Raw genomic sequence first — 26201 nt, forward strand, 5'->3', positions numbered from 1 at the left:
AGTCAGGGATGAAGCCATGTGTTGAGGATAGAAAAGCCATCCTAAATGCCCTGTATTGGCACATCTCCAGACTAAGTGAGAGAGAAACCATCTTGTGTCAGCCATTGTTAGGTCTAAACGAGATGGCCCACATCGGATCACTACCATTTAGTTTCACTTAACAGACTACTGATCAAAAAGAAAACAAAAATCTCAGCTAGAAAGGACATGTTTAAGACAATTAGGTAAATTTAAATATAGAATGAATGTTAGATATTGACAAATCATTGTTCTTTCCTTAGGTATGTTAATTTTATTGAGGTTATATTTGTTGTTCATAGATCCATACAGAAATCTTTACTTGATTCCTAACGGTTTGGTGTGGTATAAGCATAGATAGATAATGCAAATGTGCCAAAATATTAATTAGTGAATCTGGGTGACAGGTATACAGATGTTGTTGTATTATTCCTTCATATTTTCTGTATGTATGGAATCTTACACAATAAAAATTTAAAAAAATAAAAAACAAGAAAGACATTTTTGATAGAATGTATTATGCACTTGGAGATGTTAGAGCAGGAGTCCCCAACCCCTGGGCCACGGACTGGTGCTGGTCTGTGGCCTGTTAGGAACTGGGCCGCACAGCAGGAGGTGAGCAGCAGGCGAGCAAGCAAAGCTTCATCTGTATTTACAGCCGCTCCCCATCGCTCACATTACTGCCTGAGCTCCGCCTCCTGTCAGATCAGCAGCGGCATTAGATTCTCATAGGAGCGCGAACCCTACTGTGAACTGCGCATGCGAGGGATCTAGGTTGCATGCTCCTTATGAGAATCTAATGCCTGATGATCGGAGGTGGAGCTGAGGCGGTGATGCTAGTGCTGGGGAGCAGCTGCAAATACAGATTATCATTAGCAGAGAGGTCTGACCGCACAGAGACCACAATAAATCAACTGCTTGCAGACTCATATCAGAACCCTATCAGTGAGTGGCAAGTGACAATTAAGCTGCATATGGTGGCAGGCTTTGTAGTGGCAAGTGAGTTGATGTACTTCAATTGTACAGCTGCATCTGGTGGCAGGTTTTAAGTCAGAATCCACTTATTTTAGTCCTTGCCTGGCCCACCCATTATTTTATTTACCACTTCTGTCCGCGCCTCTTTCCCGCACTGTGCACTTCTCTCAGTCACAGTTTTGGTGAGCCCACAAATGAGTAAAAAACAAATGTCGCTGGAGAGCTTCTTTGAAAAGGGGGAAAGACCCAATGATGAGACAGCAGAAGACTCTAAGACTGCCAACAAAATGAAAGCTGTATTTAAAAGAAAATACCAAGAGTCCTATTTAAATACGGGTTCATTACAACAGGTGATTCACATTCTCCAAGCCCGCTTTGTATAGTATGTGGCGACCAGCTATCCAACGCAGCCATGAAACCTTCAAGACTGCTTCACCACATGGAGACCAAGCACCCTGCATTAAAAGACAAGCCTTTGGAGTTTCTCAAAAGAAAAAAACATGAACACGAAGAACAGAAGCAATTATTGAAGGCCACCACTTCCTCAAATATGTCTGCACTGAGAGCATCATTCTTAGTGGCTAACTGCATTGCTAAAGCTAAGAAGCCCTTAGTATTGGTGAAGAGTTGATCCTGCCTGCTGCTAAGGATATTTGTCATGAACTTTTAAGAGAGGCTGCAGTTCAAAAGGTGGCACGTGTTCCTCTTTAGGCTAGCACCATAACTAGACAAATTGATGAAATAGCAGAGGATACTGAGGCACAATTGTTAGAGAGGATTAATGAGTCACCGAGGTACTCAATCCAGGTTGATGAGTCTACCAATGTTGACAAGGCAACAATGCTTGTTTTTGTGCGATATATTTTTCAGGAGGATGTGCATGAGGATATGTTATGTGCACTTTTGTTGCCAACCAACACCACAGTCGTTGAATGATTACATAACAGGAAAACTGAATTGGTCACTTTGTGTCAGTATATGCACGGACGGAGCAGCTGCCATGACTGGATGGCTTTCTGGTTTCACTACTCGGGTCAAAGAGTTTGCTTCTGAATGTGAGTCTACGCACTGTGTCATCCATAGGGAAATGCTGGCTAGCCGAAAAATGTCACCTGAACTTACAGTGTTTTGCAGGATGTGATTAAAATTATCAACCGCATTAAAGTACACGCCCTTAACTCACGTCTGTTCACGCAGCTCTGTGAGGAGATGGACGCAGAGCACACACGTCTTCTCCTGTACACAGAAGTGAGATGGCTTTCTAAAGGTAGATCACTGGCCACAGCTTTTGAGTTACGAGAGCCACTCCAGAGATTACTTTTAGAAAAACAGTCACCACTGGCAGCACATTTCAGTGACACAGAATGGGTCGCAAAACTTGCTTGTGTGGCATATTCAATCTGCCCAATGAACGCAATCTGTCACTTCAGGGGAGAACGACAACTGTGTTCAAGTCGGCAGATAAAGTGGCTGCATTCAAAGCCAAACTGGAGTTATGGGGGTGACGAGTGAACATTGGGATTTTTGACGTTTCAAACATTAGCAGAGATTTTGAAAGAGACTGAGCCAGGGCCTTCTTTCTCCCAGCTGGGGCATGAACACCTGTCTCAGCTTTCAAAAGAGTTTGAGCACTACTTCCCAACCACAAAAGACCCCTGAACTGGGAAGGAATGTATCCGCAACCCATTTGTGAATAAGCCAGGTGAATCGGCTTTGTCTGTGCTAGAAGAGGATCAACTGCTTGAGATTGCAAATGACGGTGGCCTTAAAAGTATGTGTGAGACAACTTCAAATCTCCATACGTTCTGGATTAAAGTCAAGCCGGAATATCCTGAGATTGCCACAAAAGCACTGAAAAGCCTACTTCCGTTTCCAACTTCCTATCTTTGTGAAGCAGGGTTTTCTGCAGTGACAGCAACCAGAGCAAGATTACGGAGTAGACTGAGCATAAGCAACACACTTCGGGTGTCACTGTCTCCCATCCCCCCAGATGGGACCATCTAGTTGCAGGAAGACAGGCTCAGGGCTCCCACTGATTCTGCATTATGGTGAGTTGTATAATTATTTCATTATATATTACAATGTAATAAGACTAGAAATAAAGTGCACAATAAATGTAATGTGCTTGAATCATCCCGAAACCATCCCCCCACCACCACCCCCCCACGCCGTCCGTGGAAAAATTGTCTTCCACGAAACTGGTCCCTGGTGCCAGAAAGGTTGGGGAGCGCTGTATTAGAGCACAGAGGCAAGGCACTGCCCACAGCATAATAGAGTCGCTCTTGGAAAGGCTACGGACCCTTTAGCAAAGCAGATGTGTTTGCACTGTTCTGCCGCCATTGTTCCCAGTGCAAGCATGAGCTTTCTTCTTGCTGAAAATAGCTGACAGACTGTGGACAACTTGATCAGATTTCTTCTGTAACTCGAATCAAATGGCAGAAACTAGCCGGCAGAGATTATCCTACAGACATTGCTTTAAGCTAACAGTGTGGAGGTGTGTGCCCTGTTTAAGGCACTGTATTTGCACACTGTCTAATACGCTTGCCTATCATCTGTCATCCATGTTACACACTGCAGTGGCATTCATTTTAATTGTGGACTCGACAGCTGCAAATGTTATTATAGTAATAATAACATAATTATATAATAATTATAATAATAATTATAGTAATAATAACAATAATGTTCCTTAGTTTCTGAGGGTTGCAAAGCCACACTTTAAAAATCAATCTGTTAGAAAACAAAGGAAACTAGAACATAGATAACAGTATGCAGGAATGGAACAGTTAAAATCTCATCAGTGTAAGCTCTATAGTAAGATCACATTTATGGAATTTTGCTTTAGTTAGACTGTGGTTCTGACTCATTACATTTCAATAGATCCAGCCTATCTGTTCTGGGATCAAAGTAGTTTTTTCCCATAAGAATATAATTCCAGAGCTTCCCTGGTGGCACAGTGGTTGAGAATCCGCCTGCCAGTGCAGGGGACACGGGTTCGAGCCCTGGTCCAGGAAGATCCCACATGCCGCAAAGCAACTAAGCCCGTGCGCCACAACTACTGAGCCTGTGCTCTGGAGCCCATGAGCCACGGCTGCTGAGCCCACACACCACAACTACTGAAGCCTCTGCACCTAGAGCCCGTGCTCTGTAACAAGAGAAGCCACCGCAATGAGAAGCCCGCGCACCACAACGAAGAGTAGCCCCCGCTCGCCGCAACTAGAGAAAAGCCCTCACGCAGCAATGAAGACCCAACACAGCCAAAAATAAATAAATTAAAAAAATTAAAATTAAAATAAAAAAAGAATATACTTCCAATCCATGATGGTAACAAAGTAAAAAAAATACAAGTTTGAAATAAATTTTCTTTATGCATCCTACATATTAGTATCTATTCTGTTTACTCGTGTTTAGACCTGTATTGCATTGTTTACATTTACCAGATTAAGAATTTGGAATGTCGAATGTCACTTCTATGACTGGCCAGATTTTCAGTTAATATATGTGTGTGTATGCATATATACATATATACATATGGCAGTATTAGTCAACAATATAACTAGAAATTGTATGAATTGATATATAGAAATTTTAAAATGAAATATCTGACTATCCTGTGGAATATAGAAGGCCAATTACTTGGACCTCTTACAATCACACTGAATAGAAAATAATTACTTGTAGGAACACTACAAAATGCCAAGGGTTTCAGTTCATTTTTTATTATCAAATAATAACATCAAAAAAGTAGGAACTCTTTTATAAAGGAAAATCGTATTAAATCATGTATTTAAAAGTAATGATTTTTCTCTTCTGTTGCTTGATTTCAGAAAATTCCGATTGCAATATCACAATACTTCTGTAGGAGTTTCTTTTTTAAAAAAATAGACAAGTGAGAACCATTTATATGTCTCTTCTTAGAGCTGAAATAAAGGTTTCTTTAATGACCGTATAAAGAATTCCAAGATATTAGTCTTAATGACAGAATGATTGTGTAACTTCATGACTAGGTCTTTTATTTCAAAACATTTCAATATTACAAAACAAAAGTATTTTAAAGTTATGAAAGATTATAATCTCATTTATGGAAATATGTCATTAAGGATCCATTTCTTCACACAGGTAAAAAAAATACTATTTTAGGAAGTCAAAGTATTCAGATTAAAGTTACTAAGTGTTAAATATTTGGGGCTCATATAACCCCAAGAAATTACCATCACACTCTGAAATGGAAACAAACTCCACTACCAGTGATAATCCCGTCATTAAACTTAAAGAAATTATAGAGGGGAATTTTCTATAAGTGTTTTTAGCTCCAAAATACAGTACTTTGCTGAAGAACTCGCTTTCAGGGTGCAATTCAAAACCTTCATCCTCAGGCTAGTCAGTCTGGAAGGACACACATAAAATATTTAATCTGTTTCAGGCCAACAAATTGCTCCAGAAGATGAGAAGTGATGACTAGATTGTTCTATCTAAACCACTGCCTTTGTAAGGAAAATACCTTAGAAGCCTGTTTATATTCCAGGTCCATAACTCACTATTCAGAAAGTTTACCCTGTGATGTGTCAAACAGCACCCTGATTCATTGGATTTAGAACCCTGTTAGTGGCTGAGGGAAACACTGTGTTAACTGGAAACACCCTGTACTTCTGTTACTCTTCCTTGCCAATCACATTTTCACATCCAGCTTCTGGATATTGTTTCTTTGTAATCAAATACTAGCAATTTCACTTGATAGTTCTTCTTCTGAGCTCACAGAGAAAAAGAAAGGGTTGGGTACAACTGAAGAGCTTTCCTGTAGTGTTTTTTTTCCAGAGGAGCTCATTGTTGTCTGTACCTAGAATATTATTTTTCTTTCCTTTCATATTTTACAAGAATAAAATAACATCTCATCGCTGGGCTGGAAGTAATTTGTACTTGGGGTCATCCATCCAGCACTATTTCAGTGTGATACACTTTTTTTTTAAATGTAGGAATTATATTTCAACAAAGTGACTTTCAATCCCTGCCTAAATATATGGAAGTGAAGGAGGCCACCACTCTACCCTGGTGATGAATCAGTCACCTCATTCATCACCAGAGTAGAGGTGCCAAAATTGGCCGGCTAGGCGGTGTCTGCTTCTGTCCACACATCTCCTTGTATATCCCTCCTGATGAAGCCTTATTCCTGTACCTCCCTTCACTAGCTACTTCATCATTGCGGCTGCTGGAATTGTAGAAAGCATTTGAGGAATTTTACAGGCTGGTAAAATTATTCAGCAACTTCAGTTTTTAAAAATATATCTTCCAGATATTTCTTCTCTCAACGTTTTAATTAATTATATCTTGATATTTATGTTTCCTTTTAAAATGACTCATTGAAAACTTGGACTTAATAATCAAATAATACATTTCAAGTGGTATTTAAACTCTTTAGTTCAAGTTACCATTATATACTGTCCTTAAACCTTAGATTTCTTCTTCACATGAAAGATAATCCTTTTGTTGTTAGTTTATTCCATGGTTTGTTTTAATGAGAAAAATCAATGCTTGGCATATAGGACTGGATCCTGCCCATCCCCCTAACCGCCCCCCCACCCTCCTTTTTGGGTTTGCAGAGATCAAGGAAAAACAGGACGTCTGAGTTACAAAAGCAATAGGCAGTCAATTCAACTTTTAAAGGTAAGTATATAAAGATATTGCAAATTTGCCTTCTTTGCAGAAAACTAATGACTAAGATAATTTGTAGATACATCTTTAAGAGCCATCAGAACATGGATTGTTCTCATATATCCTGTAGTGATTAATTTTCTGTTAAATATTTATGTTGCTTTTGGAATCATCAGTTTTTGTCGTCTCTGTTGTATGATAAACTTTTTAAGAATGGGAAACAAAGAAATAGCACATCTTTACTTTTTGCCCTATATCCTCATCCTACCCTTGTTGATGGACAAGTAAGAGTGACTGAAATCCAGAGTCACTTCAAATACTAAAAAATCAATTTTACAACTATACCAGTACATTTTAATTCCTATGAGCAACAGATTATTAATAGCATAACAGAAGTTATTCTGGTTAAAGAGACTGCAGAAGCTCTCTAGTTGTGTGTCTTTTAAATGGTGATGAAAGGGAAGATTAAGAACTCTGGCCTCTGCTACTCAGTTGATAAATGACTTTGCATCATTTAATCAGTCACTTCTTACATTGCCTCATCTTTTTCGTGCTGATATCAACATCTAAGTAATTGAGGAAGATTTCAATGGCTTTCTGTTTTGTAAGTGGTTGTGTTTAACTCTTCCCCAAAGTGCTGATGACAAGGTGATTTTTGGTCAAGGAATCCTTTTGGTCAGTGTTCTTCTCTAGTTGACATCCTTTGTTGCCCTAGTCCATGACTAATCTACTTATATGTCTTCTTGCTCTTTTTTTTTCTGACTAAGCTTTAGATTCACTCCTTGATTTAAGAATAAAGTTACAGCCACCCGATCCCCAACTTGTTAGTATTCTAAACTCTGCTGGCAGAAATGACTTTACTTCTCTACATAGCCTGCTGACCTTGCATGGTCCCACTAGCTACCCACGTCTGTGTACCAACCTTTCCAGTTTTCTCTGATTGCTCAGCTGTTCAATTTCTTTCAGCTTGTCTCTTCCTAGGTTTTTCCTAATCAACATCTATTTTTCTGAAGGTTACCTACTTTTTTACAAGCCCACTCTCTCCATTTCTATAGCCTTATTATCCTTGAGCTTCCAAACTCTTAAACATGTGATGGCTACCTCTTCCTATTCTTCCAAGAACCTTTCTTCTCAGACACTTCTTGTAGAACATTGGGACTGTAAAGGGGTTTATTATAGCCACTTCATTTTAGAGTGAAAGAAACAGAAGTCTGTAGAGACAAGTTACCAAAATTCACCTAGTAATCAACCACAGGGCCAAAATTAAACTAAAGATTTTTTAATTGCAAAAAGCTGAAGAATCCAGCCTTGGCCTCCACTGATATAATCTCTGCTCCCAGAAGTCTTAGAGTTTTATCTATACCGAGATCCATTTCTTCCAGTTGGCATAGCCCTGAGCAGCATGTCGTTGAAATGCAAAGGATGGGATCTGAAATCTGCCATAGACATTAGCAACCAGCCCTTCTACAATTCAATTACCCTTCACTTCTGTAGCCAGAAGGGAATTATACTGAATACTGAATGTGCAGTTGAGTTTTATTATAAACAAAAACAAGGATTTGTTGTTGGTGGTGGTTTTGGTTGGAAAAAAATGTTCTGAATCCTCTCATGGGATATTGAATGACATAATTTTGGCAAAAGTTTTTAGCCTCTGTTGGTCTTCCTCAGTCATTATTCTGCTTAACTACCATGGTCACAGATTTGTTCACTGAACCTCTCTGTGGGAGACTCTTTGGTAGTTCTGATTTTTTTTTTTTTACCCACTCTGTTTTGAAAAGTTCTAGGTTCCTTGGATGCCTTACTTTTGTCTTCTCAGGGCCTCCATCCCCATCTGGTGACATCTTAAGGATGCACCATCAGTGTGCTCTCAGAATATTTCTGAGGTCGTACTAGGAGCAAAGTTTTACTTCATTTGTCAGTGAATAATTTCTGTATTACAGTCAGCTTCTGAGTCTGTTATATCTATTCATGGAAAACTGTTCAGAGACAAAGTCATCATTCAGTTCTCAGTGGTATTCACGACCATTCCTTGGTGACTTGTATTGTTACACATTTGTACAGGATTTCACGGTTTTCACATTATCTTGTTTGAACCTATGAGGTAGGTAGGGCTGATATTATCTCCCTTTTATGGCTGAAGAAACTTCAGCTCAGTGAGATTCAATGACTTTCCTAAAGTCACTTAGATAGTAACTGGCAAAGTGAAGACTAGAATCATCTTAGCCTAACACCAACGCTCTTCCACATCACTCTGCTAATCAAGCATTAAGATTGTCTTGATTGGGACTTCCCTGGTGGTGCAGTGGTTAAGAATCCGCCTGCCAATGCAGGGGGCATGGGTTCGAGCCCTGGTCCGGGAAGATCCCACATGCCGCAGAGCAACTAAGCCCGTGCACCACAACTACTGAGCCTGCACTCTAGAGCCCACGTGCCACAACTACTGAGCCCACGTGCCACAACTACTGAAGCCCGCGCGCCTAGAGCCCGTGCTCTGCAACAAGACAAGCCACCGCAATAAGAAGCTCGCACAATGAAGAGTAGCCCCCGCTCGCCGCAACTGGAGAAAGCCCGCGTGCAGCAATGAAGACCCAACGCAACCAAAAATAAATAAATAAAGATTGTCTTGATCTACAAAAAAGGAGTTGGCTACCATGAGAATCTTAAGACTTCTCCATACACCAAAAAAGATTCAAGTCCTATTTCCAAAATTGCTAAGTTAAGAGTGTCAATTACTGGTACAAACACAGAAAATCAAAGTTCAATCTCTAGATTCTTTAACTGCTAATCACATGTCTATGCTACAATTGAATAACTCCATGCCATTGCACTTGGAGTCACAGCTCTCAAACGCTCTCTTTGCTTAGTTCTTTGCAAGGAATGTGTGAGAGTTCTGCTGTCTGACTAATGGGCAGTGCAGATGGGTAATGCCACAGAATGCTGCAGAAACAGAACTTTCCACAGGTTAGAGTAGAGAACTCTAGCAAGGCCACGTCATGTCCCACCTGCCACATGAACTCTCAGATTGCTAGGAGACATGAGCAATCTAGGATAGAGCATAAAGAGGGAAGAGGGATCAGGGGCAGAAGTGGGGCTTGTTACGTATCACCAGCACTGTCCTCAAGAGTGTGCAGTTGATTAGGACCTGGGAAGACAGCACCAAAATTGCAAGCATGGGATATTGAGTTCACAATTGGCAAAAGTTCTTACACTTAGGAGATACTCTCGTGTATCGTATTAGGATTCCTAATAAAGTACCAGTGATAGCGTCCTTCCATGAACTGATATGTGTTCACACAATACTTAATGTTTGAATGGACCAAATTGGACAACTCAAACACGGGGTGTCCTTCTAGCCCTCCACTGAACCTTCCTTAGGACCCTGACAAGAACCTTCCATAACAATTTCTCCTCCTGGGGACAGTTTTTATGAGTGAGTATTTAACTCATAAATAGTGAGTTTTAAGAGTCAGTATTTAACAGCATAGAAAGGAGGACTAATACTTAATATTTTTTAATATGAAACCTTGCTAAAGGAGTTTTGAAAGTCTAATGATTAAATTTTCTGATGTCAGTGTTTTCTATCTGTATTTTGTTATATATCCCTTCCATATATGTACTAATATCTTTCTCTTCTCTGCCCTTAAAGTGGTCTATTTCCAAAATTCTTCAGTCAGTTGAAATTTCATGAATATTTGTTTCCTATAACTTCTTTCCTTCAAAGTCTGTCAGCTACCCTGTTCTCTGTCTTCCCAGCCTCACCTTACTGTGCCATGGCTAGGCTGTACGGGAGGAATAAAAAGACCTGCAATCTAGACTTTTCACCATGCTGGGTCAGAGGTATTCCATAGTTTAAAGGAAACCACATGCCCATGCAGATGTCTCCAGCTCCATTTCCACAGAGGAGGGTAGAATATAAACATCTCAGGCTGAGGAGTCTCCTGCTAAGTCTCCTAGAGAAGACTCAAGCAATTGCAAACAGAGAAACAAAACTTTCTCTTCTTTGTTACATTTGTGCGCATGTTACCTGGTATATTTTAAATCTGGGGCACATCTTAGATATTTAATGGCAAAGATAATTAGGTACTACTTAAGTACCACCAAGAAGGAAATGAAGGGTGTGAACATTTAGAAACACGTCATTAAGCTGGTTGTCTCAGAATCATTTTGATCTTCGTATTTAAGACCAGAAGTAAATAGTATCCATGACCAGTTAGTGAAATAGCTATGCTGCTTAGGAGTCAAAGAACCCTGCACATCACAAATCAGCATAAGAACCGTAACCTGAACAAGCACACAAGTTACAGAGTTGAGTTAGAAGGAGAGAAAAATGAATAATCCTTTCACCCTGGCAAAAGGTGAGGCATCAGCGAACAATTTCCTCCCTCCTGTTATTGTTCCCCATCCATGAGTATGATATAGATCTGCTATTTCCTGGTCTTCATTTAAGATTAATGAGAATTAAACATCTCTACTTTATATTGCTATGACAATTTCAACATACTTACAGTTTGTATTATATTTCACCATGCATTGCCGTTTTATCTTTTGTTCAGGACAATAATATCCAAGTCTAGAGAACAACACAAGGATGCCTGACATGACGCAGCCTGCCTTCCACACAGGAGAGGAAGCCAGCAGCAAGTGAGAACGTGGTTTCTTTTAGAAAAGATAATTCCTCAGGACTTTCCTGTAACCATTTCTTAAAGCAGGAGAGAGAGTTTGTGGACAAGTTAAAACATTTGTTTTCTAGGCTGTTATGAAGAAAAACATTGGTCAAAAGCAAAACCATCACTGTTTTCATTTTATGCACGTGAAGTTTCCCAGTCACTAATTTCAGTCTTTTATACCCTGCCCAGCTGTTAGGTCGACAACTTCTGCCATTTCTGCAGATGCATTTTCCAAAAGCACATGTTTCAGGAATTCTGAATCTTGTGGTCTGATTCTCTACACTTGGAATCTGTCTCCCGAAAGCATGCGTTAATCTGGCTTCCTAATGGCTGGAAGTAATAGATGAAGTTTCTGTGGAGTAACTAGTTGGGAGTTTTTAAACCTGCCTACGTGCAACTCAAATTCAGCCAAAATAATCTCTTCCACCTCGTGATACTAGGTACAAAATCCCACAGATAGGAAATGTCAAGAGTGTTTTAATTAAATAATGTGATAGAGCTACTTTTTTTTTTTTTTCTTTTACAATGATCACTTCTTAGTCTTTGGAGATCTTATTCGATACCCATCAAGAGTATAGAAGCTGAAAAACTAATGAACTTGCTCATTTTTAATGTTGACCCTCTTTATAGGCAGAAGGTATGATTGCTTCAGTTTCTGAGAACAAATCCTGTCTATACCTGGTAGCCCAGGTTAATTTAATTTAATTTCTGTTTATTTATATAACATATGCAGGAAGATGGGGCATACACATTCTTGGAATGTGAGAAGGAGCAAGAAAAGTGAGGACCTTCCCCCAGTATACTCTGTTTAAAAAAATAAACGTAAAATAACCCAAAAAATGATCATTAGTGGTGATCATTGAGTTTTGTTTTATTATATCCAAATATCAAGGGCTAAAAATACTTTATTTTTAAAAAGTCATGTGCCAAGGAACTCAAACATATACGTATACCAATATTAATAGCAGCATTATTCATAAGAGACAAAAGGTGAAAACAACCCAAGTGTCCATCAGCAGATGAATGGATTTTTAAAATATGGTATATACTCATAACAGAATGTTATTCATCCATTAAAAAAATAAAATGCTAATATATGCTACATCATGGGTAAACCTTGAAAATATTATGCTAAGTGAAATAAGCCAGACACAAAAGGACAAATATCCTGATTCCATTTTTCTGAGGTACTTAGAATAGGCAAATTCATAGAAGTGGAAAGTACAATAGCTTTTACCAGGGGTCAGCAAAAGGAGAATGGGCAATTGTTGTTTAAGGGGTACAGAATCTCTGTTCAGGATGATGAAAAAGTTCTGGAAATAGTGCACAATATTGTGAATGCACTTAAAAACAGTTAAAATGGTAAATAAACAAAACTCTAGTAAATCAGATTGGTATTTCCAAGATGGAAGGAAAGCCATATGCCAGTCTAAAGCATCTGAGAAGAGTTATATTTCTTGACAAAACAATTTGTCATATGCTTTTTGGTTTGAGATAAAAAAGGATTCACATTTAACCCATGCATAATGATGAAGCACAAATATTTTCTAGTCACCAAGCCACACTGATCACATTATTTCTTTAGTCTTTGGACACTTAGGAGTAGACTTCTACCTTTTCAGACAACTCTCAATAACACCTTATGTCACTTTGAACCATTATGTATGATCTTTGAATCACACGTTGGCTAGAGTGTGTAGGCTCTTCTTTTTCATAGTTACCATAGAAACTGTGTAGTCACGGTATTTGAGGAGACAACAAGAGCATCCTAGAGTGTACAATCAAAGTTAACTTATTTCATGGTTCATAATTTCTTCCAGCTGCCTCCATCTGTGATTATCATGTTCAAGTTGGGAGTATAAATGTACAACCCAAAGGGCTCTGGGAACTAAAGCCAATAAGCGAGCTCACCCGTGCAGGCATCCCTCCCAACCTCCTTTCCTCAAAGATTTGTGATAGAAACACATAAAAGAAATGGCATGTGAGCCTCAGGTGTTTCCAATTATTTCCCTCGAATGAGGAGAGGTTTCCTAATCCAAAACATATTTCAGCTCAAATAGTCTTCCTTATATTTGAAGATTGTGTAGCTTCAGAAGAATTTCATCTACATATCTGATTCATTGACACTTCATCAATAACAATATCCCCTCTGAGCTCTTCTGTAAGAACGTTTCCTCTCTGGGTGGTCAAAAATATGGTGCATTTAAGTATTGCTTGTTTTTGTGAAGCGAACTCTCAGAAAGTGTATAACCTTTTGCTCTTGCAAGAAAAAGAGAAATAAATGCTCAGTGTGGTAGATTTCTTGTCAGTGACATCACCATGGAGTGTTCTAGCACAAACCTCAACTATCTTCCTGCTCAAGGGCTATCAGTCTCTCTAGAACAGTATAGGAGGGGGAAGAATGACCTATCTCTGCTGGTATAAATCATTAACTACCTAAGTGGTAATACTCAGGCAAGACTATTCAGGGATTACAAAGAAAGAATGTGGATTTGGAGCATTTTGTTTTCCTAAGTTTCTGAATGAAAGGTATAAGATTGATCATTTAGGCTTCAGCAGCCTTAGACAGCAGTGAGCTTTATCTCATGGTCCCAGAAATTTGCTAGTTCATTGTTGCCTCTGCAAGTTGGCGGCAGCACTCTGCTTATAATCATCTTACAGGAGTAGTGAGGGTTATTTCATAAAACATCTGAGTAATGATCATTGTTAAATAATATTCACTTGGTTCTGAAGAACCTAGGGGCAGGACAGGAATAAAGACGCAGACGTAGGGAATGGACTTGAGGACATGGGGAGGGGGAAGGGTAAGCTGGGACGAAGTGAGAGGGCAGCATGGACATATATACACTACCAAATGTAAAATAGCTAGCTAGTGAGAAGCAGCCACATAGCACAGGGAGATCAGCTCGGTGCTTTGTGACCACCTAGAGGGGTGGAATGGGGAGGGTGGGAGGGAGACGCGGGAGGGAGGAGATATGGGGATGTATGTGTATGTATAGTTGATTCACTTTGTTGTAGGGCAGAAACTAACACACCATTGTGGGGCGGTTGTACTCCAATAAAGATGTTAAAAATAATAATAATAATATTCACTGTTTAGGGAAACAAATTCATCTACAGATGGACGAACTACATGAATTACAATGAAAATAAACCCAAAACTTTACCTACCGCTGAATACACCCCAAAATAGGTGAACATTTTAAGCTCTACCCCAGCACTTTTCCTCTCTCTCTCTCTCTCTCTCTCTCACACACACACACACACGCACACACACACACTTTACTATTTTGGCATGAAATAGTGAAAGAAATTGTGAAAGGATAAACACTGTTCAGATGATGAAGTATTTTTGGTTAATTGCCAAAGAGCTTTGTAGAGGAATCCAAATTTTCAGATCAGTATCAGGGCTAGAGTTCTTTTCAGGGATAAACTCCTACCCTTGGCACTTAATGCCAAGTCCAAGTAGAGGAGGCGTTAGAATCTAGCCATCTGAGTAAGTTTTAAAATGCATGGTAGCAATACAACTTTGTGCTCAGATAATATAAATGGTTACCACTCAATTATCTATGTTTACAAAAATACTGACTTGAAATATATCCATATAGACATATCCATAACATAGCCATATTCTTTGGAATACATTACAAGACAAAACAGATGCAATAGAAATTTTATTTTTAGAAGAGTTTTATTTTTCTTAATATTTTATTTTTCTTAGGCTAAAGACAGTTTCAGCATGTTGAATACCGTGACATTTCATATAAGCCTGTTGCTTATATTTTACCACAGCATGAGAAATGTAAAACTTTTGGAATTGTTTGAAAACAGTATTGTCTGTTCTAAGTAGGTTGTGTTTGTGTCTGTACTGTGGTCCTGAGAAAGAGGGGAAAAGGTTCTCTAAGTAAGAGGCCAACAGGATTGCCGGGCAGCCAAATTTTGCCTTAATATCAACAGATTGCAAAGGTGACTAATAATACTACCTTCTGCCTGAATTACACATTATATTTATATTAGTCAACCAATAATAATTTTAGGTCTAGAAGGAGGAGCATTGTAACCATGAGCAGAAGTACCATAGGAACTGCTTTCCAAGCTTGTGTCTCGTACTTCCTGCTCCGCTGAAAACGGGAACCACAAGGGGCTCGGGGACTGGGGTGGGGTGGGGAAGACATCCATTCCCAAGATGGTTCATTCACATGGCAGGAAAATTGGTGCTGACTGCTCTCCACAAGGCAGCTTGGGCTTCCTCACACAAGTTACTTAGGTTCCAAGAGTGAGTGTCCTAAGAAACAAGAAGTGGAAGCTACCAATTTCTCAAGATCCGGATGCAGAAAATGACACAGCATCCTTCCGCCATGTTCTGTTAGTCAAGCAGTTATAGAGCCCATACTCAAGGGGAGGGGGCATAGACACCACTTCTGTATAGGAGGCCTTATTTTAAAACAACCACTATGAACATTCTCCAGGATAGATCATATCTTGGGTCTCAAATCAAGCCTTGGTAAATTTAAGAAAATTGAAATCGTATCAAGTGTCTTTTCCGACCACAACGCCTGTATGCAGAAGATTATAAGACACTGATGAAAGAAATTAAAGATGATACAAACAGATGGAGAGATATACCATGTTCTTGGATTGGAAGAATCAACACACAGGGAGATCAGCTCCGTGCTTTGTGACCACCTAGGAGGGTGGGGTAGGGAGGGTGGGAGGGAGACGCAAGAGGGAGGAGATATGGGAATGTATGTATACGTATAGCTGATTCACTTTGTTATACAGCAGAAACTAACACACCATTGTAAAGCAATTATACTCCAATAAAGATGTTAAAAAAAAAAAAAACACTATGTATAAATCACCAAGAAAAAAAACATGCTTCTTTTTAACTTGATCTTTCCCTTTTAATCTTAACTGAGCATGTCTGCCCCAATCTTGGAAAATTAAGACATCCCCAATTCACCATCATTCAGCTGGTGAATCCTGATGTTTCAAAGAATCCCAACAAAACAGGCAAGAAACTGTGACCTTACCTTTATTGGGGGTATATTTTCAGCTTACCTGAAACAAGGGAAATCTGAAATACTGCCCTGAAGCAATAATTGGCTCTAGAGATTATAAATTTCCTCTTAATTTCTAGAACCACCTTTCAGGAACGCCTTAACCTTTTCCCCTCTTCCTTAAATCACTAAAATCTATGTGGATTAGCTGGAGACATGTCTTGAAGGGCTTGTAGTTGTCTGTTGAGTTTGTATTTTGCAAACTTATTTTTCTCTGTCATGCATTCTTAATCACTAATTTTTTTGAGTGTCTATTATACGCTAAGCACTGGAATTTTTCAAAATATAATTTGTGCTTTTATGAGAGTCACAGACCAGTGGAAAAGATACATGTAATAAAATAAAGAATCAAAGAAGTACTACAATAAAGCTAAATATAAAATCTTGTGTGTTCTTTGGAGAATGAAGAATACCAGATAGGTGCCATGGAGCTGATTTTAAGAAACAAGTGAAGTTGGTTCAAGCAAATGGAGAAAAGGAAGCTGATCACACACAGAAAATAAATGGAAGTCTCTGGGTGGCTCTGAAAAATGGTCATTCATATTGGTGTGCATTTAAAAGATGGAATAAAAGAAGGAACAAGGAAATGAGGCAAGAAAAGTAGAGTGAACCAAATCATGAGCTTTGTGTTCTGAGGCCAAGTGTTTGAACTTGCTCCCATATGTTATAGAAGGGAAATAGTAATTCCAGATTCTCTGTTGGAATCTGGCAGTACATTGGACGGTGACATATAGAGATAGAATTTATCCCACTATAATACGGCAGTTATTTTTCTAAGAAACCTCAACTTTTCCAAATTTGCTTTTTATAAGACTGGCTTTAAAAAAAAAAAAAAACTTTTCAATGAGAAAAAAACAAATATGGAGTAGAGCATTTCCAGCTATACATGTACATTATAAAACCTAAAAATCATTAAGCAAATATGGTGGTTGATTACACAGAGCTTTGGCTTGAGTAAAGGTCTGTCTCTGTGGTCAGCATGGGCCTCTTAAAATGCTTCTCACCTTCATCACCTACTGTTAGAACAAAGCATACAAATACTCAGAGAAGGCAGCCATGGTCTGTGTAACAGTTCCCCCCGACCCTGCCCAAAAATTCAGTGTTAAGGCAATATCAACCTGTACAATGTAATTCATGTTCCCTAGCTAATAAATGGCATATTGTCAATCTTCATTATGAAAATACGCTATTGGGAAATTGTTCAAGGAGCTGTCTCAGGAAGTGAGGAAGGTATCCTATTAAGGGAAAGGATGGGAGGTATGAACCTAAATCGAAAAGTTGGCTTGAGCTATTCTAAACCTATGTTTTATATAATTTTCAGGTAAAAACTTCATGGGGGATAGGGAGATATTCTAATTTTAAAGACTTTCAAAAAATGTCCTAATAAGATTAACCAATATGCTTTTCTAAAGCTGTCCTATTAGTTTTGCCAAAGTGAAAATCTACGAAGTGAAAATTAAACACATTACAGTTCAAGATCCCACGATGGCTCTTACTCCCCTATAGTTTGAAATCTCAAGTGAAATCTAAGGTGTGTTAAGTCTTCTAGTTGATTTCTGGCCACATGATGTCTCTCCCTTCTATATTTTTGTGCGCATTACTGCTTCAATTAACACCTTATTTTTATGTAAATTGTCAACTCCCTAAATGTTCTCAAGGACTCATTATCCTGCTCCCAACATGTGAAACCCCCATCTCTCCAATATCTCTGGGGATTGTTGATTGTTTAGGGAGTTAAGTCACTAATGACCTCCTGCTGAATTCAACATGGGCTATTCTTGTCTGGCCTTCTGCTGTCCTTTCCCACAGTCTGAACACAACCATCAAGCTGGACATGACCAGAATCCTCCACACCCCAAAGTGCTTCCTACACAAGGCTGTATGTGTCCAGCACACATTGCCTCGGGGCAATAGAGAGGATCTGTGTCATTTAGCCTACAGCATAGCAAGTAACTTAGAATTGAATGTCTAACATCTCTGTTCTGAAGTCTTTTGAGCATTCCCATATAAGACACTGCACCCAATTGCAAAGTGTGGGTTTTTTCCCCACACCAAGCAATTCTCAGACACCAACTGGGTGTCCAACAATTTAACTCAATTCTGACACTATCTCCCTGGAGATATCATCAGATCCCACAGGTTAAGGGCTTGGTCCTATACGATGCCCTCTCTCACTACCACTTCAGACGCCCATCCCAAGTCCAGGTTGTCACCTGTGCTCCTGGACAAACCGGCTATAGATTAGAGGTTCCAATGACCCCGTCCTTGGGTAGATTAATTTGCCAGAGTGGCTCACAGAACTCGGAGAAACATTTTACTTACTAGATTATTGGTTTATTATAAAAGGACATAACACAGGACCGGCCAGATGAGAGAGATGCATAGGGCAAGGTATGGGGAAGGGGCTAGGAGCTTCCATGACCTCCCCCAGAGCACACCACTCTCCTCGAATCTCCATGTGTTCACCAACCAGAAGTTCTCCAAACCCCATCCTTCTGGCGTTTTATGGAGGCTTCACTACAGAGGCATGATTGATTAAGTCATTGGCTGATGGTGATTAATTCAGCCTGTCTTCCCTCCTTGGAAGTCAGGGGGGTAGAACTGAAAGATCCAACCCTATAATCACATGGTTGGTTCCCCTGGCAACCAGCCCCCATCCTCAGACGGTTTCCAAAAGTCACTTATTAACATAACAAAAGACAACTTTGCTCTCATCACAGGAAATCCCAAGGGTTTGGGGAACTCTGTGCCAGGAATGGAAGACCAAATATATATTTCTTATTGTAAATCACAATATCACACCATCTCTGGGAACTTCTCAAGGACATTCCACCTATAAAGGCATATTGCTCCATCAACCTTCCTTCTTAGCCCCATTTCCTTAGCTTCCTAGTCCATTTCTAACTCTCCACCCACCCACCACATCCACAGATGACTTCCCTCTTACTTCTCTTATGGAAAGTCACTCTTTCCAGCTTGTTTTGTTAAATAAAGCCAGTCATCTTCCAAAAGCAACACTGATTTCAAGTATATTAAGTAATGTCTTTTGCACACTACATGACACCCACTGGCCCATTCTCTAATCAGCATTTGATTTTATCAGTATAAAATGCTGAAATGTTACTAGCTTGTGTTCCCTAACAGTTTCATTTGGTAATTATTTTTATAGAGAGAAGAGGAAAACACAGTTACCTACCTGGTACCAGCCACTGAACTAGATACTTTAAGCTCTCATTTCATCCTCAGGCAATATGAGCCCCCGACACCAGCAGTCAGCTGGAATTTGGTTGCAGCTGCTTTACTTACATCTGGCCAAGTGCACAAGGGTTGACTTCTGCCAATTGTCTACTGTATTTCACTTTCTCAAAGGCATGCAAATTTGCCTTTTGGTGTTCTGTAGTGCTAGTCAAAGGTTAGTCTCTAGAGCAGTTGCATTGAATCACCTGGGAGCTTATTAGAAATCCATCACCTCAGAATCCACCCTAGACCCACAGGCTTAGAATCCACATTTTAATTTTATCCCTAGGTTGTCCGTATGCACACTGAAGTTAGAGAAGCACTAATTAGAGTACTCAGTATATTTCTAGGATCACAGAAACTTCACAAATGCTTGTTCATTAAGTTCTATATTCAACTAGGACTGCTGGCTCAGCGTTGAGGATGTCGATGGCCCTATATCTGCCCCCACCACTAAAAAGCAAAATAGTTTAATAGTGCAAAAGTAAAGAGAAAGAAAAGGCTTTAGTTCTAAACTGAAGCTATTCACAAAAACTTAAAAAGTGATTTCCGTATTTCTAGTTCCCTTCCATAGCCCCATAAAATAAGGTTTCCTTTTTCCCATACCTTTGTAAATGCTTCATTTTTAAATTTTGGGAATTTATTTTCTCCTTCTAGACAATAAATTTGTTACTTTTGTTTGTTGGCAACTAAAGAATATACACCTCGTTAAGATCTGAAATTGCCACATGTTTTAGAAATGACGTCCTTGAAGGAAGTATTACAGTTTAAACTTCACTTATGTTAGGAACACTTTATGAACATAAGTAAATGCTCTTTGAAATTGCCAGATGGAGTTTTTGCTAGTTCTTTTGCAGCTAACAAAAAACACTGTAGATGTCCATCATTATCCAGTGTTTCTTTGCTAACTGTGGGTTTATTTGCTTATTTTGCTACCTTTTTAAAAAGGAGAGATTAGAAAAAATACGGGATAGCATTACAGAAGAATAAATTACACATTACAGGCTTATTCAAAACCTTTAAATGTTGAACAAATGTCGGGGGTAGGTGGAGCAGGAAGTTCAAGAGGAGATTTGCTGAACTGGTTTTTAATTTAAACTCAAATAGTTTTTTCAAAAACTAAACTTTCTGGTTTCCTTTAGATTTTATCAGAGAGGTTTTCACAGACTCTCTTTGGTATAAAAATAAGTCTAATATATTACTTTGAATTAAATAATAAATCTATAGCCATATCATAAAGAATTTGAAAGCTATAGAAACAGGTACACTTGAAATCAGTACATAACAATCTTTACATCCTGTTTTTTCCTTCTTTTTGTTTTTCAATAATATCACTGGATTTTCTTATGTAATTTTATCATAAGCATAGTACATGTTGCTTCATAGTCTTCATAATAAACTAAAATGGCCGTTGGGTCGAATCTCGTAATTTATTTATCTATTCACCTATAGGACATTTAAATCATTTCCCAAATGTTTCCTATTATAAACAATGCTTCAAGAAACATATTCATGCATGTTGCTTTTCTACATGTTGGATTTTTTGAGGGGTGTCCAAAAATGCTAAAATAAAATAAATTAAATTAAAATAGAAGAATTTAACTTTAATTGAAAACTCTAATTGGATAAAATATTTTCTAAATATTTTAGAAATGACTCCCCCTTTCTAAATGACTCCCCCATTTTCAAATTAAAAAATTAAAAAAAAAAATCCAGAGGAAAAACTCAAAAGTAACTACCCAGGTAACTTAAACACACTTGCTTTTTTCTCAATAATTACCTGGCGAGTTTGAGGTTAATTCCCTTCCTGACTGAACTTTGCTTTACGTGAACATACACAGTCTTTAGGGTTAGTCAGTACAGTTAAAGCTCTGGGTCCTCCAAGTCTCAGTTAGCTCTTCAGATTACTTATGTCAGCAAAGAAAAGTTTTAACCAAGAGTTAAATGGTTAGAATTCTGATTCATAAATTTCACAGGGTTACTACCAAGGAACCTCAGCTTCATCCATTAACTATTCATTCTTAGAGGACCACACTGATATTTCTTATACCCACTTTATTCTCTGCTGTCGGTCTTCCATTTTGAAGTGGTGTGTCAAAATCCAAGGGAAATAAAATCTCAGACAAATGATGAGCAAATGCTCTAAAGTTAAGAGAAAAAGATTAGTGGAGTGTGGGACAATAGTTTTACAAAGATACTGTCACTGCTTTGAAAACCTTAAAGCTGCCTTCCCAAACTAGATGAGTGATGTAAGTGCAGGCACATTCTGAAGAGCACCGTGGCCGGGCAGCGCTCTCTTCTGTGAACACAGAATTTCGGAGCTCAGAATGCTGTTGACAAATGATAATTAATTTAATTGTGAACAGCTGTTTCCTAAGTCGGTGCCTTCTCAAGTGAGGGGCCTAAACATAAACACAGTCACCAGGCAGGCGCTGGGAGGATGGGACTTCAGAGAACACGCTGAGCTTGCTCTGGAGACGTGAGAGGTACGTTTTCTGAAAAACATGGAAATGAGATAGATTCCACTTTACTTCCTGTCTCTTCATTTTAGGAGGAGCCATTTGCCTGTACCTCTTGAGTTTCAATACTGATTGTCACTTGGGAACATTAGCAAAGGATCTATCCAAAATGTAACCGATTTTGTCCATAAGGAAAAGAGATAAACCCAGATCATTCTCAAAAAGTATAACGAGTCAACAGATAAGTATTAATAATTCCTTATCATGGCAGTTAGAGTTGTGTTAAGTCCTGGGCTTTAATTATTTTTTTCTCATGAAAGTAGACTGTCTTAGAACTTCAAGATTAATGATCTCTGACAACCGTAAAAAATATAATTAGTGGGAAATGTACAGTTAAGGATGCTGGAGACTTATTGAGGCTAGTGTGGTTCTGGGCTCAATATGCAGTGTTAAGTTATTGGGTCCCAATGTTATCTCCTGTTGAGACTCAGCCAATTAATCACTTTACCTCATAACTCTAATGTGTACTGCTGACAACAGCCATTTTACAGCCTGAAGTTTAGAGACTGTGGATTCTTCATTGTTGTTGTTTGTTTTTGCCTCCATTTTACTCTCAAACTTATTCTGAACTGTTTTCCAAATTATTTCACTTCTATCTTATCATCTACAATCAGCTATCTTCCATTACCACAAAGGAAAATACCGCTGAAGAGATTTGGGTTTCAAAAAAGAAGTATTGCTTGACTTGGGGCATTTAAATGGAACCCCAGAGGAATTTATTTTCAATCATATACATACAATATAACACATATATCAGAACATATATATATATATATATATAAAAGAATGTATATAATCAGAAGAAGAAATAATGTATGAATATACGTTGGTGACTTAAGTACACATCCACTGACCTAACTTATTATGTAAACTAAGTGATTACTTAAGTTTTGAATTGAAAGAGGTCTTGGGAAATCTGGCTGCTGAAGAATCTCTCTACTGTCAACAACAGTTACACCAGATACCCTTTTAGGGTTTAAAGGATTTCTACTAGGATTTAGCTATTGTCTATCCAGGCACAGTTTAGCCATGACAAGTTCTAGATTTTACAGGGCCATCCTGATTTCAAATCACTATTCCATTGTCTTTGAATCATGAACATTTCTCTAAAAAAAAAAAAAAAATGCAGCATTTGTGCCCAAACTCTACAATTTGTGATTTACAAATGTCAGACCAAGTTTTGATTTAGAAAATACTTTGGTCATTGTACATATGATTTAGAAAAGTAATATATGAAACTATTTTCAAGCAATGTATTCAACATGGAATGACTGAGTGCCGGCTCTGTTCTCATAGGCTGTTCACCATGCTGGGGGGTATCCTGGACCAGAGCGGGGGCAGGAAACAGACAAAATCTCTGCCTTCACGGAGCTTATATTTTAGTGGTGGGAGACTAACAATGAACAGAATATGTAAGTACATCAACGCAGCAAGTTAGAAGGTACTTTTAGGCTGGAAAACAAAACAGGGAAGGGTGATAAAGAAAGACTGGAGTGGGTTTATTGCAATTTTAAATAGGTTGGACAGGGAAGGTGTCCCTAAGAAGGTAACATGTCAGCTGATACTGTGAAGATGGGGGAACAAGCCAAGTGGAGACATGGAGGAGTTTCAGCAGTAGGGATGGCAAGCACAGGGACTCTGGTGTGGGAGTGTGCCTGGTGTGTGTGAGGAGCAGGAGGGAGGCATGACTGGAACTGGGGAGCATGGAGGAGAGTAGAGGAAGGTCAGATCAGAGAGGCAAGGGGTGAGTGGGTCTTGTAGAGCCTTATGGAATAAGGTACCTTGATGCCTAAGGATTCCTGATTATTTTATTTTTTTTATTTTATTTTTTATTTTATTTTATTTTATATTTTATTTATTTTATTTTATTTTTTATTTTATTTTATTTTATATTTTATTTTATTTTATTCTATTTTATTTTATATTTTATTTTATTTTATTTTCCACGCCGAACGGCTTGCAGGATCTTAGTTCCCCAAACAGGGATCGAACCCGGGCCCCCTACAGTGGAAGCAAGGAGTCCTAACCACTGACCGTCAGGGAATTCCCAGATTCCTGATTTTAAAAAATGTCACAAGCCTCATATCTTCAGGCAACAAGGGAGACAGGTTGCCTGAAGAGGAGGGGGCTCTCTAGCCCATGACTGACCATCATGGACCAATGGCACCTTAGTGGCTCCACTATAACTCGGTCATTATTCACAGATTTCAAATCATTTCAGGATTATGAAGACAAATATATCTAATAATATAGTAATAAATATATATATAGTAATAAAACATAGTACCTTGTGAGTAGCAGACAAGGTGCTGGCAAATAGACTTCAGCAGAAAAGAAAATCAGGTATTGAACTCAGGAGAGGATTTAGGAGGAAGGGAGAATAGGGCTAGGTTTTCAGCAATCCGTGGTATTTGCAAAAGAGCAGCACGAAGTCGGACAATTCTGCATTAGCTGAGGCAGAAAAGCACAGGTCTGTTCTGCAGAGGCCTGTTTTTTTTGACTTGCCTCTTAGCACCCACGACATTATTTCTCCTACCCCTCTACTCAGAGCCGCTGCTAGACCATACGGCACCTTTCTGCCAATTTGAGAAAGGCTCCCCCTCTTCAAGACACTTTGCTTCCATTGGTTAGAAAGTTGTAGCATACTGATTTTGTGAGAAAAAGATGCTTTACTGCCATCTGCCAGAACGCCAGGATAAAACACACGCACTGCGTCTACAGTGGGAGCGTATCCTCCCGAGTTGCACAGTGCACAAGCTGTACGCCCGCTTGTGGCAGCTGTGAAGGTAGAAGGAGTCGTGAATAAGGCAGGGCAGCAGCACTTTAATCTGGGGCTGCCCAGAATGACTGGGGGAAATCTCATGACTATGTTCATTGGTTCCAAAACAAATCCATGTTTTTCCATTCCAGTTGGGCCTCCGTGCTGGTTGCATCCCCCAAGGCAGCTTTTCCAAACTCATGTACTTTTCTCCCAACCCTAGTCTTATCCCTGACCTCTGACTTTTAACCGGTAATTTATCTTCAACTTTTCTTCCTTCCAACTCACTATTCCCTGTCTTCCCCATCCGCCTCTCTCCTCTCCAGAGAAGAAGTTGCCCCTGCTGCTTTCTTCCACAATCTGTGATCTTGATTTTATCCCTACCCATCCCCATTAGAACAATGCTCTATTGGTCATTCTTCTCTGTGTCCTCAATCTTTCCCCCTCTGTTGCCTTCTTCCACTGAGATGAAAGAAGTGCCAGCCTCCTTCATATATGAAAATAGACTTATGCCTCCTCTCTCCCTTCAAGATATCTTTACCATCTAACTTTCTCTTTGATGCCAAACTTCTTGGAAAAAAACAAAGGTAATGTTTCCCCATAGGAAAGCTATGGATTTTCCCCTCAGAAAAAAATGTTCATATCACCTACATACAAAATTTTCACCTGACTTCAGGAGGTTAATGAATCCCCTGAAGCCCCTCCATGGACTCCAGGGTTCTGGAGATGGGGGCAGAGGGCATATAAGTTGCGCTGACTTAGGTCACTCACCTTAGTACAGTGGTGATGGCACTGGATGAGTTTGGCCACCGGTAGTAGCTGCACCTCAGCTACTTTTTAGATTAGCACTGGAAATCCTGAGAGAGTCCCAAAATATCATTTATGTGAATCAGTCCAGTAAATGACACTGAGGACCATATTCCATTACTCAGCCACTCAGGGGTGTGTTTCCTGCTTTCAGTCAGGAATGCTGCCCACCATGCTCACAGATGACTTTCCAATGTGGTTTTAACATCCATGTAAATGAAATATAGAGTCCAAGGAGGTCAGAACAAGGAGAAACCCTAGTAATATCTAGTCTAGATCTCTTAGTTCTACCAGGTCAACCCCACAGCATCCATGTGACCTTGGGCCAGTTTTTAACCTCTTTATTCCTTGGTTTTCTTACCTGTAAAATGGAGAGAGTAAACATACCTACCTCGTAGAGCTGTAGAGCTAATGCATTAAATTACTTGAGAAGGAATGTGAAGAATTTAGCGCAGCGTCTGACACATGGAGCTCAGTAAGAGGTCCCTCTCCTTTTTGTATGATTCTTACT

This window comes from Eubalaena glacialis, chromosome 11 (assembly GCF_028564815.1).
Source record: "Eubalaena glacialis isolate mEubGla1 chromosome 11, mEubGla1.1.hap2.+ XY, whole genome shotgun sequence".
Classification (NCBI taxonomy): domain Eukaryota; kingdom Metazoa; phylum Chordata; class Mammalia; order Artiodactyla; family Balaenidae; genus Eubalaena; species Eubalaena glacialis.